Source organism: Erinaceus europaeus, chromosome 3, assembly GCF_950295315.1.
Source record: "Erinaceus europaeus chromosome 3, mEriEur2.1, whole genome shotgun sequence".
NCBI classification, from domain to species: Eukaryota; Metazoa; Chordata; class Mammalia; order Eulipotyphla; family Erinaceidae; genus Erinaceus; species Erinaceus europaeus.
In genome coordinates this window covers 114,510,510-114,526,695 of record NC_080164.1, presented here as the reverse complement: position 1 = coordinate 114,526,695, position 16,186 = coordinate 114,510,510, and the positions used below count along the sequence as shown (strand labels likewise).

Here is a 16,186-nt window from a genome sequence, read left to right as displayed (position 1 = left end):
GGCTTTGTATGTTAACTCTCTTTCAGCCACCAGGTTCCACCAATGTGTCCTGGAGCTCTGCTTCCCCAGAGCCCCACCCTACTAGGGAAAGAGAGAGGCAGACTGATTATGGATCGACCTGTCAACGCCCACATTTAGTGGGGAAGCAATTACAGAAGCCAGACCTTCCACCTTCTGCAACCCACAATGACCTTGGGTCCATACTCCCAGAGGGTTAAAGAATAGGAAAGCTATCAGGGGAGGGGATGGGATATAGAGATCTGGTGGTGGGAATTGTGTGGAGTTGTACCCCTCCTATCCTACGGTTTTGTTAGTCTCCTTTATAAAATAATTATATATATATATAAATATTTTAAATATATAAATAAATCTATATACCTTGTAGAGTTGGCTTGAAATTTATAAAATGAAATACTTTTCTGTGTACATGAGTACTTAACTGATCTATTTGACACTATTATATTGAGGCATGGCAGCTATATAATACCATCAGCTCAGCCAGGCAGGGGGAGAAAATGCTGTTTTAATCATGCCTAGTAGAATGGTATTACTGAGATGTGTTGTTCTAGTTTTCTGAGATGGCCACAAATAATTGACTGCTCTGAAAAAAGAAAAATAAAATCCTTAAGCATAGATAGTATCTCTTCTCAGGAGGAAGTTGAAAGCAGCTAACGAAGGGCTGGTTTCTCCCAGTTCCTTTCAGTATGCTGAACAGCGCAAGTTTTCCCCTTGAGCACCCACAGTTCAAAAGGAAAACACTGAAGCCAGAGAGGATCGACTTTCTGTGTGAAAGAGAAACAATAACACAAATTGTAGGTCTCCAGAGTTTCAGCTTTAACTACCCGGCTGGTTTCTTCAGACACACCCAGAAAGAATCTGAAAGATCCTTGTTTAAATCAAGGACCAAAGCCCACAAATTAGCGTGCCTGGCGAGAGATGAAATGAAAGGGCATTCATAGCCTATGGTTGTTTATGTCCGCAGTGTCGAGGGTAGCTTGGATTTTAAAAATAAATTTATTTATGTATTTATTTATTCATTTATTAGATAGAGACATAGAGAAACTGAGATAGAAGGAGGAGACAGACACCTGCAGGCCTGTCTCAATGCTCCTGAAGCCTCCCCTTGCAGGTGGGGGCTGGGGACTTGGACCCAGGTCCTTGTGGACTGAAAGTTGTGCACTCAAACAGGTGCGCCACCATCCAGCCCTCACTTGGAGAGATAGACACCTGCAGACCTGCTTCACCGCTTGTGAAGCAATTCCCCTGCAGGTGAGGAGCCAGGGCTCCAACTGGGATTTTTAGGCTGGTCCTTGAGCTTCGTGCCATGTGCGCTTAACCTGCTATGCTACCGCCTGACGCCTATTCACTAACTTTTTTTTTTTTTTTTGCCTCCAGGGTTTTTGCTGGTGTTCAGTACCAGCACTATGAATCCACTGCTCCTGGAGGCTATTTTTCCCATTTTGTTGTCCTTGTTGTTGCCCTTGTGGTTGTTATAGCTGTTGCTGTTGGATAGGACAGAGAGAAGTGGAGAGAGGAGGGGAAGACAGAGGAAAGAAAGATAGACACTTGCAGACCTGCTTCATCTCTTGCGAAGCAATTCCTCTGCAGTTAGGGAGATGGGGGCTCTAACAGGGATCCTTACACTGGTCTTTGCACTTTGCCATGTGTGCTTAACCCACTGCGCTACCGCCCAGCCCCCTGTTCACTAACTCTTATCCTTTAGAATATACATTTTTAATTTTTAAAATCTTTATTTATTTGATAGAGACAGCCAGAAGTTGAGAGGAAGGGGGAGACAGAGAGAGAAGGAGAGAGAGACACCTGCAGTGCTGCTTCATCACTTGTGAAGCTTTCCCCCTGCAGGTGGGGATCAGGGGCTCAAACCCAAGTCCTTGAGCACTGAAACATGTGCACTCAACCAGGTACACCACCACCTGGCCCCATCCTTTAGAATTGTTATGTTCTTGTTCTAGGATTTGAATTTCTCCAAGATGATGATGATGATGATGATGAATATGATGATACATCTTACTAGAGCACTAATGAGTTCAGGTTTATGGTTGTGCCAGGGATTGAAACTGAGACCTCATAGTCATGAGAGTCTTTTGCATTAACCATTATGCTACCTCCCTTTCCTCCTCTTCCTCCTCCTTTTTTTTTGTTCTAATTTCCAATCTTATTTCCTAATTTCCAAACAGATTTTGCTGACATCATTGTAGTCACTCTGCTTGGACATTCCTATTTCAGGGTTGCCCTCTTCTGCTGCTTGGAGCTATGCTCCAAGAAAATGGGCTCTGCAGTTCAGAGCAGCAAGTGTCTGCTGCCAGAGGGAGCATGCACCAACCAAGTCTGATCAGGTGTACAAGTGGATCTTGAGCTTCTTACAATGTTATTTGCTTCTTTCATAGATCCTCAATCAACCCTCTAGTGTTTAACCCTACTCCTAACATTCCACTTGCAGAGGGTGCTATTGCAACCCAATATTTTTATTTTCCTTTATTAGGGAGAGTAATGATTTATAGTGGACATACAGTAATATAGCTACATGTGTAACATTTTTCAATTTTCTTTTTTAAAATTTATTTATTCCCTTTTGTTGCCCTTGTTTTTTATTGTTGTAGTTATTATTGTTTTGGTTATTGATGTCATTGTTGTTGGATAAGACAGAGAGAAATGGGAAGAGGATGGGAAGACAGAGGGGGGAGAGAAAGATAGACACCTGCAGACCTGCTTCACTGCCTATGAAGCGACTACCCTGCAGGTGGGGAGCCAGGGTTTGAACCAGGAACCTTACGCTGGTCCTTGTGCTTTATGCCACCTGTGCTTAACCTGTTGCACTACTGCCCGACTCCCCAATTTTCTTTTTTTTAATATTTATTTATTTATTCCTTTTTGTTGCCCTTGTTGTTTTTATTGTTGTAGTTATTATTGTTGTTATTGTTGTTGGATAGGACAGAGAGAAATGGAGAGAGGAGGGGAAGACAGAGAGGGGGAGAGAAAGGTAGACACCTGTAGACCTGCTTCACTGCCTATGAAGCGACTCCCCTGCAAGTGGGGAGCCGGGGGCTTGAACCAGGATCCTTGTGCCCGTCCTTGTTCTTTGCGCCACCTGCGCTTAACCTGCTGCAATACCGTCCAACTCCCTCTTTTTGTTTTTTTAAGAATTTATTTATTCATGAGAAAGATAGATAGGAGGAGAGAGAGAAAGAGCCAGACATCACTCTAGTACATGAGCTTCTGGGGATTGAATTCAGGGCCTCCTGGTTGAGAGTCTAATGCCTTATTATTTCGCCACCTCCTGGACCACACATTTTTCAGTTTTCCACATAACAATCTCTCCCCCTCCACACACACACACCTAGATCCTCCACCATCATGTTCCAGGACCTGAACACTCCTACCTGTCCCAGAGTCTTTTACTTTGGCAATATACTAATTCCAGTCCAACTTCTGCTTTGTGTTTCCCTCCTGTTCTTAATTTTCAACTTCTATAAGTGGGATCATCCCATGTTCATCCTTCTCTTTCTGGCTTATCTCACTTCACATGATTCCTTTGAGCTCCATCCAAGATGAGGTGAAGAAGGTGAATTCAACCTTTTTAATAGCTGAGTGGTATTCCATTGTGTATATATATACCACAACTTACTCAGCCACTCATCTATTGTTGGACACCTGGGTTGCTTCTAGCTTTTGGCTATTAGAAACTGTGCTACTATGAACATAAGTATACACAAATATTTTTGTATGAGTGTGTTTTTTTCTTTAGGATATATCCCCAGGAGAGGAATTGCAGGATCATAGGGTAGGTCCATTTCTAGACTTCTGAGAGTTCTCCAGACTGCTCTCCATAGGTGTTGGACCAACTGACATTCCCACTAGCAGTGCAGGAGGGTTCCTTTGTTCCCACAACCTCTCTAGCACTTGTTGCTGCTACCTTTTCTGATGTATGACATTCTCACAGGAGTGAAGTATTATCTCATTGTTGACTTTATTTGCATTTATCTGACAGCCAGTGACTTGGAGCATTTTTTCATTTGTTTGTTAGCCTTTTGGATCTCTTCTGTGGTGAATATTCTGTTCATATCCTCTCCCTATTTTTTGATGTGGTAATTTGTTTTCTTGTTGCTGAGTTTGGTGAACTCTTTATATATTTTGGTTACTAGCCTTTTGTCTGATGTATGGCATGTAAAGATCTTTTCCATTCTGTGAGGGGTCTCATCTCTGTTTGCAACTCAGTCTTCTGAGCAGCAGGGGAAAGAAGCAGGGTAACCTCTCAGTGAGCAAGATTTTCCTTTCTACTAGCTGTGCTTTCTGGAGACAACACAATTTCAACTTTCTCTCACTGGCTGCATCTGTTACTCTCCAGCCTCCAAAAAAATCATCGACATCTCAGTAGCTCTCTTCTCATCTCCATTTTCCAGTACCTGTTTCATCTCCTGTTTCTTCTTTTAGACTTTTATCTTTTTAACTGCCTGGCTGTCTTCTTGGTGGAATCTTAGGAAGCAATGATGACAAAAGTGAGATGAAAAGCACTAAGTTTCAGTGGCAGTCTCAATTGCAATGACAGGTGTCAAAAAGACCGTCTCTGGCCTTGCTGTTATTTATCGAGTGATACTGTTGAGAGTGTTCTCGAGCATATCACATGAGGTTACTTCGTCCCTGAGGAAGTTCGGCTCGCTGACTTCAGCATTCCAGGCCTGTTGGCCAAGTTATGCCTCATAACAGCTCACTTGAGTGCTAAGTGAGAACCCTGCCCTGAAAGAGAAGTACCAGTGCCAAAGAAAATATGGTAATGCAAACACAGGCTTTGCTGACTGCTTAAAACTTGTTAAATGGCAGTAAAAGAACATAGACACTACTTTGTTATGTTTTGTAGGCATTCCTTTAGAGATTTGGTCATTTTTTGGCTTTGCCAGTAATGTAGTCATGACATTTCCCAATTTCTCCAAACAGATGTTGTGGATAGGGCATATAAAATGTTAAATTTGGAAAATGGGCAAGATGGAGATACTGTGAATTGAGGGGAAATAATATGTTCCTCCCCCCTAAAAAAAAAAGTTGGTGGTCTGGAAGGTGGCACCATGGCTAAGGTACTAGACTCTCAAGCATGAGGTCCTGAGTTCAATCCCCAGCAGCACATGTACCAGAGTGATGTCTGGTTCTTTCTCTCTCTCCTATCTTTCTCATTAATAAGTACATAAAATCTTTTTTTAAAAAAAGTTGAATGTACAAGAAAGATCACTGAGGACACAACAAAATAATTCATGTTGAATTGGTTGTCACATGTTCTTTTTAAATATAATTCACATGATTACTTTAGGTGATTGTGTATGAATTGAGACTATCTTGAATATCCATTTTTAGTAATAATTATTGCAGTATTAGGAAATGGTGAGGACATCGAGGACCTGTTACAATGAGTCCCTGCTAAACTTAGTTCATTCTCTCAGCTCAATGAATCTGGCTTGATGAAATGTTTTATGTCTGGTGTTGCTTTCAGAATAGCCCAGTGGAGGGGGTGGAGGGATGTAAGTGGGTGTACAGGTTAGACGAGAATGACTGGGTGTTGATAATTTCTGAAGCTGGTTCTGTGAATTAATTTTACTCTTTCTACTTTCGTATTTATGAGGGGAAAAAGAACTCGTAGCAAAAATCTTAAAGGGGGGGCAGGTGGTGGTGTACAGAATTAAGCACAAAGGTTAGAGCCCCTGGGTCCCCAACCTCAGTGGGGGTTGTTGCTTCACAAGTAGTGAAGCAGGTCTACAGGTGTCTATCTTTCTCTCTTCCTGTCTATCTTCCCCTACCTTTTCAATTGCTCTCTGTCCTATCCAAAAAGTTGGAAGGAAAAAAAAAGGCCACAGGAGCAGTGGATTCATAGTGCAGGCACCGAGCCCTAGTGATAAATCCGGAGGTAAAAAAAAAAAAAAAAAAATCTTAAAAAGGTAAAAACTTCTTATTTTTTTTATTTTAAAGAGAAGTTTGGGAGTGTTACAAAATTGAGCTGAAAGCAGGCTGAGGAGACAGCATATTAGTTTTGCAAAGGACTTTTATGCTTGAGGCTCAAAATCTCAGGTTCAGTTCACAGAACCACCACAAGCCAGAGAGGAGTGGTTCTCTCTCCCTCTCCCTCCTTCCCTCTCTATCTCTCTCTTTCTCTCTCTCCATCTCTCTCGTTAAATAAAATCATTTAAAAAGAAACACTGAGTTGAAAGCATTGCTGTTGCATATATACTTGGGATGAGGGCATGTATCCCACCCCCCAGCTTCTCCTACTATTGACACCCCACAGCAGACTGCTATATTCCTTATAATCCATAAACCCACCCACAGATATCCAAAGTTCCTCCTTAAAAAAAAAGTCCCAAAACCTAGATATAGACCAGGTCCCCTGAGACAGAGCATATGTTCACATGTATCCATAAACTAGGGCAAAATATATACCTGAAAGCAAAAGTACATAATAGTCTGCAGTGAGTACCCCCAACACTTCATCTGCACTATTCCAGCCTTTAGGTCCATAATTGTTCAATAATTTGTTTGGCTTTGTATGTTAACTCTCTTTCAGCCACCAGGTTCCAGATGCTAGCATGATGCTGACCAGACTTTACTAGACAGATGACCCCACCAATGTGTCCTGGAGCTCTGCTTCCCCAGAGCCCCACTCTACTAGGGAAAGAGAGAGACAGACTGGGAGTATGGATCGACCTGTCAACACCCATGTTCAGCAGGAAAGCAATTACAGAAGCCAGACCTTCCACCTTCTGCAACCCACAATGACCTTGGGTCCATACTCACAGAGGGATAAAGAATAGGAAAGCTATCAGGGGAGGGGATACGTAGATCTGCTGGTGGGAATTGTGTGGAGTTGCAACCCTTCTATCCTACGGTTTTGTTAATGTCTCCTTTTTAAAATAAATAAATTAATTAAGTTTTAAAAAGATTTTATTTATTTATTAATGAGAAAGATAGGAGGAGAGTGGTTTGGGAGGTGGCGCAGTGGCTAAGGCACTGGACTCTCAAGCATGGGGTCCTGAGTTTGGTCCCCAGGAGCACATGTACCAGAGTGATGTCTGGTTCTTTATCTCCTCCTATCTTTGTCATAAATAAATAAATAAATAAATTCTTTAAAAAAAGAAAGAAAGAAAGATAGGTGAGAGAGAAAGAACCAGACATCACTCTGGTACATGTGCTGCTGGGGACTGAACTCAGGACTTCATGCTTGAGAGTTCAATGCTTCATCCACTGTACCACCTCCCAGGCCACTCCAAAGTTCCTCCTTTACAGTTAGGTTCACTCTTAGAGTCTGTCCTATGGGTTTGAGCCAATGCAATGTGTACACACATCCCAAAGAGCAGTTTCTCTGTCCTAAACCCTCTGTGTTGTGCCTGTTCAGGCCTCTCCACAATAACAGCCACAATCACTGCTCTTTCACCATCTCCATAGTTCTACATTTTTTCAGAACATCATCAAACTTGAGTCAGAAATTTCCTTTGAGAGAGAGAGAGGGACCATGGCACTAAAGCTTCCTTCAATGTGATGGGGCTGGGATGGAACTTGGGTCATGCACATGGCCAAGCAGCGCACTACCCAAGTGTGCTATTTCATCAGTCAATCAGAAATCTTTTTTATTATTATTGGAAGGATGAATGGTTTACAGTGAGAAGTAAATACAGTTGTTGGTATATGTGTAAAATGTTTCTTTTTGCAAAACACTCTAACCCCTTGCCTAGGTCCTCCTCCGTCTCCCTGCCCCAGGACTCCCTGGGAGTCCTTTACTTTGGTGCAATACCTGCTTTGTGTTTCCCCTTCTGTTCTTACAGAAATCCTTTTTAAGATCACTACTAAAGATCAAAATCAATATCTTGCCAAATTACATGGAAAGATAGAAATAATGTAAATGTAATAAAACTTAAAAAAAAAAAAAAGACAGCTGGTCTTGACCACTGAAATTTGAATGGGAAATATGCAAAAACCAGGATTCTACTCCATACAGACATCTGCCTGGAATCCACTAGTTCATTCATTTGCTAGTGATGTCACTTGATGGGAAGTTAATCGCTTCAACCAGCCCTCTCTCTCTCATGCCCATAATACTGCTGGTAGAAAAAAAAAAAAAAAGCAGGCTTTGCAATTACTGAAGCCAGAACCCCCCTTTCTGCAAGAATTTTGGTCCATACTCCTAGAGGGGTGAGTGACAGAGGAAGAAAATCAGAGAGCTCTGTATCCCCATTCCACCAGGACCTGAAGCACTTATCACCAGGAATCTTATTTTTATACCATCACTGAAAGAAGTGAATTTGTAAAACACCAGAAGCCAGGCAATATTTCTCTTATCTGAGAGAGAAGAGGAAAAAGGATAGATACCTGGAAGTGTAGGGGTGACTAGGAAGTAAAGGCAGGACTGTTGAAAAAAATGGACAAGAGTAAGGAAAAAAAAAGAATGAAGATAGATATAGATATATAGCTAGTTATAGAATCAATCAGCCCATATCTGTGACCTTGGGAGAACTACTGGAGTTTCCAATGGAGGAGATGGGACACAGAACTCTGGTAATGGGAACTGTGTGGCATTATACCCCTACTATCTTATAAGTTTGTTAATATTAAATAACTAATGAAAATAAATTTGGGGGGCAGGCAGTAGTGCAACAGGTTTAGAGCATATAGTACGAAGCGCAAGGACCAGCATAAGGATCCCGGTTCCAGCCTCCAGCTCCCCATATGCAGGGGAGTCGCTTCACAAGTGGTGAAACAGGTCTGCAGGTGTCTATCTTTCTCTCCCCCTTTCTGTCTTTCCCTTCTCTCTTGATTTCTCTCTGTCCTATCCAACAACAATGACAACATCAGCAACAATAATGGGAAAAAAAGATGGCTGCTAGGAACAGTGGATTTGTAGGATTTGTAGTGCAGGCACCAAGCCCAGCAATAAACCTGGAGGCAAAATAATAATAATAATAATAATAAATAAAAATTAAAATAGAAAGAAAAAAAGAAAAAGCAGGCATGGCAGACAAACAAAGCTGCTCTTAAACCTGCTCCATGAACTACTAGCTGCTTACATGGATTCACAGGTCATTCAGTAGCACTTCTACAATACTGAAGAAGCTCTAGAATAATAATAATAAAAAAAAATCTGTGGTGGGGCCAGGTGATGGCACCTGGTTGCGTGCATGCATTACAGTGCACGGACCCAGGTTCAAGCCCCTGTTCCGACCTACAGGGGGAAAGCTTCATGAGCAGTGGAGCAGTGCTGCAGGTGTCCCTCTTTCTCACTCTATCCTCTTCCCTCTTACATTCTCTCTGTCTCTGTCTATCAGAAATACATAAATAATAGGGAGTCAGGCGGTAACACATTGGGTTAATCACACATAGTACAAAGTGCAAGGACTGGTGTTAAGGATCCAGGTCTGAGCCCCCAGCTCCTTACCTGCAGGGGGGCGGCTTCACAAGTGGTGAAGCAGGTCTGCAGGTGTCTTTCTCTCCCCCTCTCTATCTTCCCCTCTTTTCTCAATTTCTGTCTGTCTTATCCAACAACAACGACTGCAGCAGCAACAACAATAATAGTAACAGCAACAACAACAGCAATGGAGCTAAGATGGCTGCCAGGAGCAGTGGATTCCTAGCACAGGGCCGAACCCCAGCAATAATCCTGGAGTAAAAATAATAATAATAATAAGTTAATCTGAATTTGGGACAAAAACCAAGACATATGGAAAAGGGATGGGGGAGGCTGAGGGGAGAGAAATTCAGCTTGAAGGAAGTCTAGACATCACCTTTGTAGTATCAATACATTTCTAAGTTTAAATTTTTGTGGTGAGGAGAAAAGTACATTGGGAGCAGACTAGAGATTGTACAGTCATTAGATACTGAACAGCTTCTACTGTACACAGTCCATCCCTGATTATGGCTGATAATTTAAATTTGAAAAACTGAATTGTATCACTTTCATTTAAAAATATTGGGGGGGGGGGCGGGTGGAGGTTCACCTGATTGAGTGCACATGTTACAATGCACAAGAACCTGGGTTCGAGACTCCAGTCCCTACCTGCAGGGGAAAAGCTTTGCCAGTGGTGAAGCAGTTCTGCAAGTGTCTCTCTTTCTCTCTCCCTCTCTACCTCCTCCTTCCCTCTTGATTTATGGGTGTCTCTATCCAATAAATAAATAAAAGATATATATATGTGTGTGTGTGTGTGTGTGTGTATATACATACATATATATATTTAAGTTGGATTGGGCTGTGGCACACCTGGTTATATATATGCTCACATTACTGTACGTAAAGACCCAGGTTCAAGCCCCTGCTTCCCACCTCCAAGGGGGAAGCTTCATGAGCTTCATGAAGCAGAGATGCAGATATCTCTCTGTCTCTTTCCCTTTCTTTTTTAAAAAATTTTTATTTATTTATTATTGGAAAGAGACAGATAGGAAATGAGAGAGGAGGAGGAGATAGAGAAGGAAAGAGACAGAGAGACACCTGCAGCTCTGCTTCACCACTCATGAAACTTTCCCCCTGCAGGTGGGGGCCAGGGTCTTGAACTTGGGTCCTTTCGCACTGCAATATGTGTGTTTAACCAGGTGTGCATCGCCTGGCCCCTGTCTCTTTCTCTCTCTATCTCTCCCTCCCCTCTCAATGGCTCTGTCTCTAATAAAATAAAATAAAAACATTTTAAAATTTTAAAAAAAAGAGAAAGGAAGAAGAATAAATGCCATTTCCAATATAAAGAAAAAGAAAAAAGAAATTAAAGAGCTAAATTAAAATATAGTGCTTATGAGGCTAGCAAAATCCCTGTGCTGGGAAGGTGTGAGCTTTGCCATGTATGCAAGCCAGGTTCAAGTCTGGAGAAATCACAGCAGTAGCAGAGCCCCAGACTTGATGCCTGAGAACACAGAGGTCCCAGGTTTAGTCCCCGACACTACCTTCTGCCAGAATTGAGCAATCTTCTAATAACTCCAGTATGAAAAAAATAAACAAACCTTCAAACCTGTAGGAGCTGGTTATTGTGGTTACTTTTTTTTTTGAGTCTCCTGCTTTTGTGGGACTCATGTGGGTATTTGTGTTGGGTCCAGTGTGAACTTTATTTCTCTCCAGTTTATCTGCTTTTTATTATAGGAGGATTTCAGCCAAGAACCTAGAAGGGTAGAAGGAACATCATTTCCACCACCCCCCATCATCCTTGAATGAATTCAAGAAACAAAGCCAGAACAAACTGGAAGCTGAAATTTTTGTTGTAACCAGAGGTGACTCATCCTCTATCTTACTGTGGAATGACAGTGGAGGGGCTCTGGCCTGGGTATAGAGCCTTCTGCTTTGCGTTTGTTCACATATCACACAGACATTAGCTCCCTGAGTCACATCTGCCTCGCTCCCTCCCACATGCTTATTTTCAAGTGTTACTTGGAATCCTTATGATTTGCATTAGTCCATGAGTCATAGTTCTGCAGGGAAACAAAGCCAATAGGATAAATGATTGACCCTATCTTTATTTACTTATCTATTGCTAGCTGTGCAGCTATATCTCATGGTGGGGGAGAGGTTCTCAGGGTTTGGTCCATGTGACTGTGGGAATGGCAAGTCCAAAAAGTTGGTCAGGGTTCAGGGTCAGGAGGCTGGAGAACTGAGGAGGAGCTTATATTACAGTGTGCATGTCCATAAGTGTCTACTGGCAAAATTCCTCCTCTTCCCTCTTCTTCCTCTTTTCTTGTTAGAAAATTACTCAATTTAGTATTTACTTATTGGCTAGAGACTGAGAGAAACTGAGAGGAAATGGGGAGATACAGAGAGAGAGATAAAAGAGAGACATCTGCAGCATTGCTTCACCATTCTATATAATACGTTATGAGGTTCCTCTCTCAGTACTTTTCAAATTACTAATCACTCTTGACTGGATTGACTTGTGTCTAAATAAGGTACTTAAAGAGTTCACAGTTGTGGAAATTAACAATTGTTCCAATATTATTTCAATCCCTGAGTTGGAGAGTACAGTGGCTATTAAAGCCTCTTTTACTCTTTTTCTTCCCTATAGGCTATGGGAGCCTGAGGGCTTTTAAACTATAAGTAGGCTTCTTATCTTAATCACTCACTCCTGACCAAGAGATAAAACAGGGTGTGGAAGAGATAGCACAGTGGTTATGCAAAGAGATTCTCACACTCCAAGGATCCAAAGCTCCAGACTCAATTCAGCTTCTCTGCCAAGCCGGGCAGCACTGCTGGGCCTTGTGAGTTTCTACAAAAAGTCCCGTTTATAGTCTGTAGGTTTTGAGGCAATTATTCACCATGTTCTCATGAGTAGAGCAACATATAAAGGCTCCCACTATACAGCCCCACAGCTAGGCCACTGAGGTGTAGCTCTTCTCCTGAAATTGCCGGTCAGTTCTCTGTTCCCAGATGTCAGCACAGGGCCTCCCCCCTGCTGCTCCAGCTTCTGAGGGCAGTAGCAATGGAGACTCACAGTTGTATTTGGTGAGTTTTAGGGGAGTCCTCTCCTCCCTTCATCAGTCTTTTTTTGGTAAAACAGACTGGAGGTGGTGCCTCAACTGGTCAACTGCTGGACTGTTACCGTCTGCTCGATCTCTCCTTAGGCTCCTTGCTGTCCATGAGCTACACATGTTTGCACTTACCGATGATTTGGTGGGTTCCTGAAGTTGTTGTAGTCCTGCCTTGTTGTGGTCCCAGATGATCTCCTTTGGTATTCCTAGTTGACCCAGGAGAGGAGAGGAGAGGAGAGAAACACAGCTGCTGCTCCATAGCCCTGCCTCCGTAAGTCTCCTCAAAATATTTCTATTTATTTATTTTTGGATAGAGACAAAGAGATATTGAGAGGGAAGGGAATATATATATATATATATATATATATATATATATATATATATATATATATAGAGAGAGAGAGAGAGAGAGAGAGAGCGAGCTTCACCACTTGTGGAGCTTTCCCCCCTCTAGGTGGGAGCAAGGGGTTTGAACCTCAGCCCTTGTGCACTGAAATGTGCAAACTCTACCAGGTCCCTCACCACCCAGCCCCCTTCCTCCTCCTCCTCTTTTTGGTTGTTTGTTTCTTTTTAGATATTATTTATTAATGGGGCAGATAAAAAGAGAGAAAGAGACCCAGAGCATCACTCTGGCACATGTGTTGCCAGGAATCAAACTCAGGACCTCATGTTTGAGAGTCCAGTGCTTTATCCACTGCACTACCTCCCAGAATATAAACTCCCCCCTTTTTTTTTGCCTCCAGGGTTATTGCTGGAACTCGGTGCCTGCACCATGAATCCACTGCTTCTGGAGGCTTTTTCCCCCTTTTGTTGTCCTTGTTGTTCTTTATTGTTGTCGTCATGGTTATTATTATTATTGATGATGTTGTTGTTGTTGGACAGGACAGAAAAATGGAGAGAGGAGGGGAAGACAGAGAGGGGGAGAGAAAGATAGACACCTGCAGACCTGCTTCACCACTTGTGAAGCGACTCCCCTGCAGGTGGCAGCGGAGGGCTCGAACCAAGATCCTTATGCTGGCCTTGTGCTTCACACCATGTGCGCTTAACCCACTGAGCTACTGCCTGACCCCCTAAATTCCCTCTTCTTTAGAGAAAGTCAACTTAAAGAAAAAAATAGATTAGTTAAGACCCACTTGCATTTCAGAGAATAATCTACTTTTTGCAGAGCGTGCTAACTTGAATGTTAACTTTGCCTCAAACCTATCATCTATCATAATATTCGACCACATATCTGGATATGGGGACAAGCTAAGCTGACACATACAACTAGGCTTCACAATATTTTCTTCTCCTTTCACCAAGCCCTCCTGGTTTCCTTCATGAATTATTACCTTAAAAAAAATTAGGCTGATTCTTGGAAACCTGAAACTCATCTTAGAGATATGTATTAATTTTAATGTTCTCATTATTGGACTTTCACATTAGCGTGGCCTAATTCCCCCTACCAGGAATAGGCTGCATGCTGTGTTAATGGAAAATGATATATTTAGTGTTTTGTATGGCCATTCTTTAGTGTCTGTGTTCCTTTTACTGGAGGAGAGCCCACGTGGAGTGACTGAACCACAGTGTCCTCACTGCTCACCCTGCATTAGTAATAAAAATGAGAAAAAATATGTATGTGCTCAGGGGAAAGTCCATTATTTTCCAGTTATTTATTGTATTATAATCTATTCAGTAACTTTTAAGCAGCTTCTAGTGAGAAAGCTATGCAGAGGACCAAGTAATTCCTCATCAGCTGAAGCCAGGGATGTCTCCCATGTTGAGTTCAATTTCATTTTTGCCTTAAGTGACACATGCTTCTCTGTGAAGTGTAATATATACGCGCCATTTTTTTTTAGGCAGTGTACTTAACACAGTAGTGACAGGACTTCATCAAAATCAAGGCCGATCCTTCTTATGTAAATATACTATATTTAGTAGAGAAATTACATGTTTTTAGTATTTATTTATTTTTATGGTGAGAGAGAGATACCAGGGGACTACTCAGTTCTAGAGGTGCTGGGAACTGAAACTACGGCTTTAAGAGCCTTAGGGAAGTCCTGTACTCTAGGATGAGCTACCTCCCCAGCCCCAGAATTAGAGGAAGGGAGAGAGAGAAGGAGAGAAAAATAAGAGACACTTGCAGCACTGCTTCACGGCTCATGAAGCCTCCCGCAGGTGGGGACTAGGGGCTTTAACCTGGATCCTTGCATACTGTAATGTGTGCAGTTTACCCACTGTGCTGATTGACTCCTTAAAGTTAATGCAATGAATGAAAACCACAATCAACTTACTGTTTCACAGTATGCTCAATATGCACATTCAGTTTACAGGTGCAAGATTCCCCACTCCCCCCACCAGGGTTATCACTGCAGCTCAGTGCCAGCACTACAAATCAGCTGCTCTAAGTGGCCATTTTTCCTTTTATATTTTTTCCCTTTCTTTCTATTTTATTTGATAGGACCAAGAGAAATTGAGAAAAGAGGAAGAGATAGGGAGAGAAAAACATAGACACCTGCAGATCTACTTCATCACTTGTGAAGTACCTCCCCACACCCTGGCCTGCAGGTGGGAAGCAGGGGATTGAACCTGGGTCCTTGCACATGGCAACAACATGTATCCTCAACTAGGTACACCACAACCCAGCCCCTCAAGACTCACTGACCTAGAACAACTTCTTCAGTTGCTACATATGATCTAGGTCATTAATGTTAATATCTCCTCTTCTAAAGCAACTCCTGGAATAACAATAAAACACATGTCCTAACTGATACTTTCTAGAGCTTACTGTGATTCATATACTGTTTCTCATATTTCACATACATTGCTCAATGAATCATCCTAATAACCTAGTAAAGTAGGTGTTTTTCTTCACATCCAACTTTTTTTGGTGCAGAAACCAAGAGGCAAAACGGTGAAATAACTTGTCCAAAATGAGACAGTGACGAAGGACAAAGGTATTGGGTCCTGGAGTCTGCATGAAGGTTGTATGATCAGATACTGGGAAATACTACTTTTCCTGAGATGTAGTATTTTTTTTATATATACAGACAGAGAGGAACTGAGAAAGAAGGGCAAGGTATAGAGGGAGAGGCAAGAGAGACACCTGTAGTACTGCTTCATCACTTGTGACTCTGTGGGACTGTGGGCTTGAACTCGGGTCTTTGCACATTGTAATGTGTATGCCCAATCAGGTGCTCCACCACCTGACCCCTCTTTTAGAAGTATAACATAACAACATATTGTGCAAAGCTTCAAGAAGTCTCTTTGTAAATAATCCTGCTTAACAGCAAATTACCTAACATTTCATAAACTTAGCTCTGGAAAGCTTTAATATATGACTTTAATTAAATCTGGAGGAACCTGTAGTTCAAGAAACATTATCTGATCATCACTAATGTAGACATGGAGCACTATCTTTTCTTATTTTTAAGTACTTACCATACAGCTGTGGACCCTTGACCTAGAGTCTATATACTTAGATTCCAGTCCTGGTTCTCACCCCTGCCACCTGAATCCTTTTGACTGATGAGTCAACACTGTGGAGTTTTGTTTCCTCTCATGTGAAGTGAAAAGACTGGACTGATAGCCAAGTCCCCTTCCAGCATAATCGTGTTGAATCTCAGTTATCTGATGGGATGTCCTTGGCTCTGTGTTGAGCTGATTCATTCATTTTTCACAAAGAAGAAAGCTTCATGAGTGGTGAAGCAGGGCTGCAGTT

At 42.1% G+C, this 16,186-nt stretch overlaps 1 long non-coding RNA gene across 3 annotated transcripts in view; it reads left to right on the top strand.

The window, feature by feature from the left end:
* Positions 1-15,236, top strand: part of LOC132537692 (uncharacterized) — a 36,402-nt gene extending 21,166 nt beyond the window's left edge. Inside the window, exons 1-4 of one of the 3 annotated variants that reach the window (XR_009549156.1) lie at positions 1,003-1,269; positions 11,111-11,238; positions 12,580-12,757; positions 14,927-15,236. This is a non-coding gene — a long non-coding RNA (uncharacterized LOC132537692). Of the gene's footprint in view, positions 1-1,002; positions 1,270-11,110; positions 11,239-12,579; positions 12,758-14,926 lie in introns of those variants that run through there. The other 2 variants (XR_009549155.1, XR_009549154.1) reach the window with 2 other exon arrangements.
* The last annotated feature ends 950 nt before the right edge of the window (positions 15,237-16,186 follow it).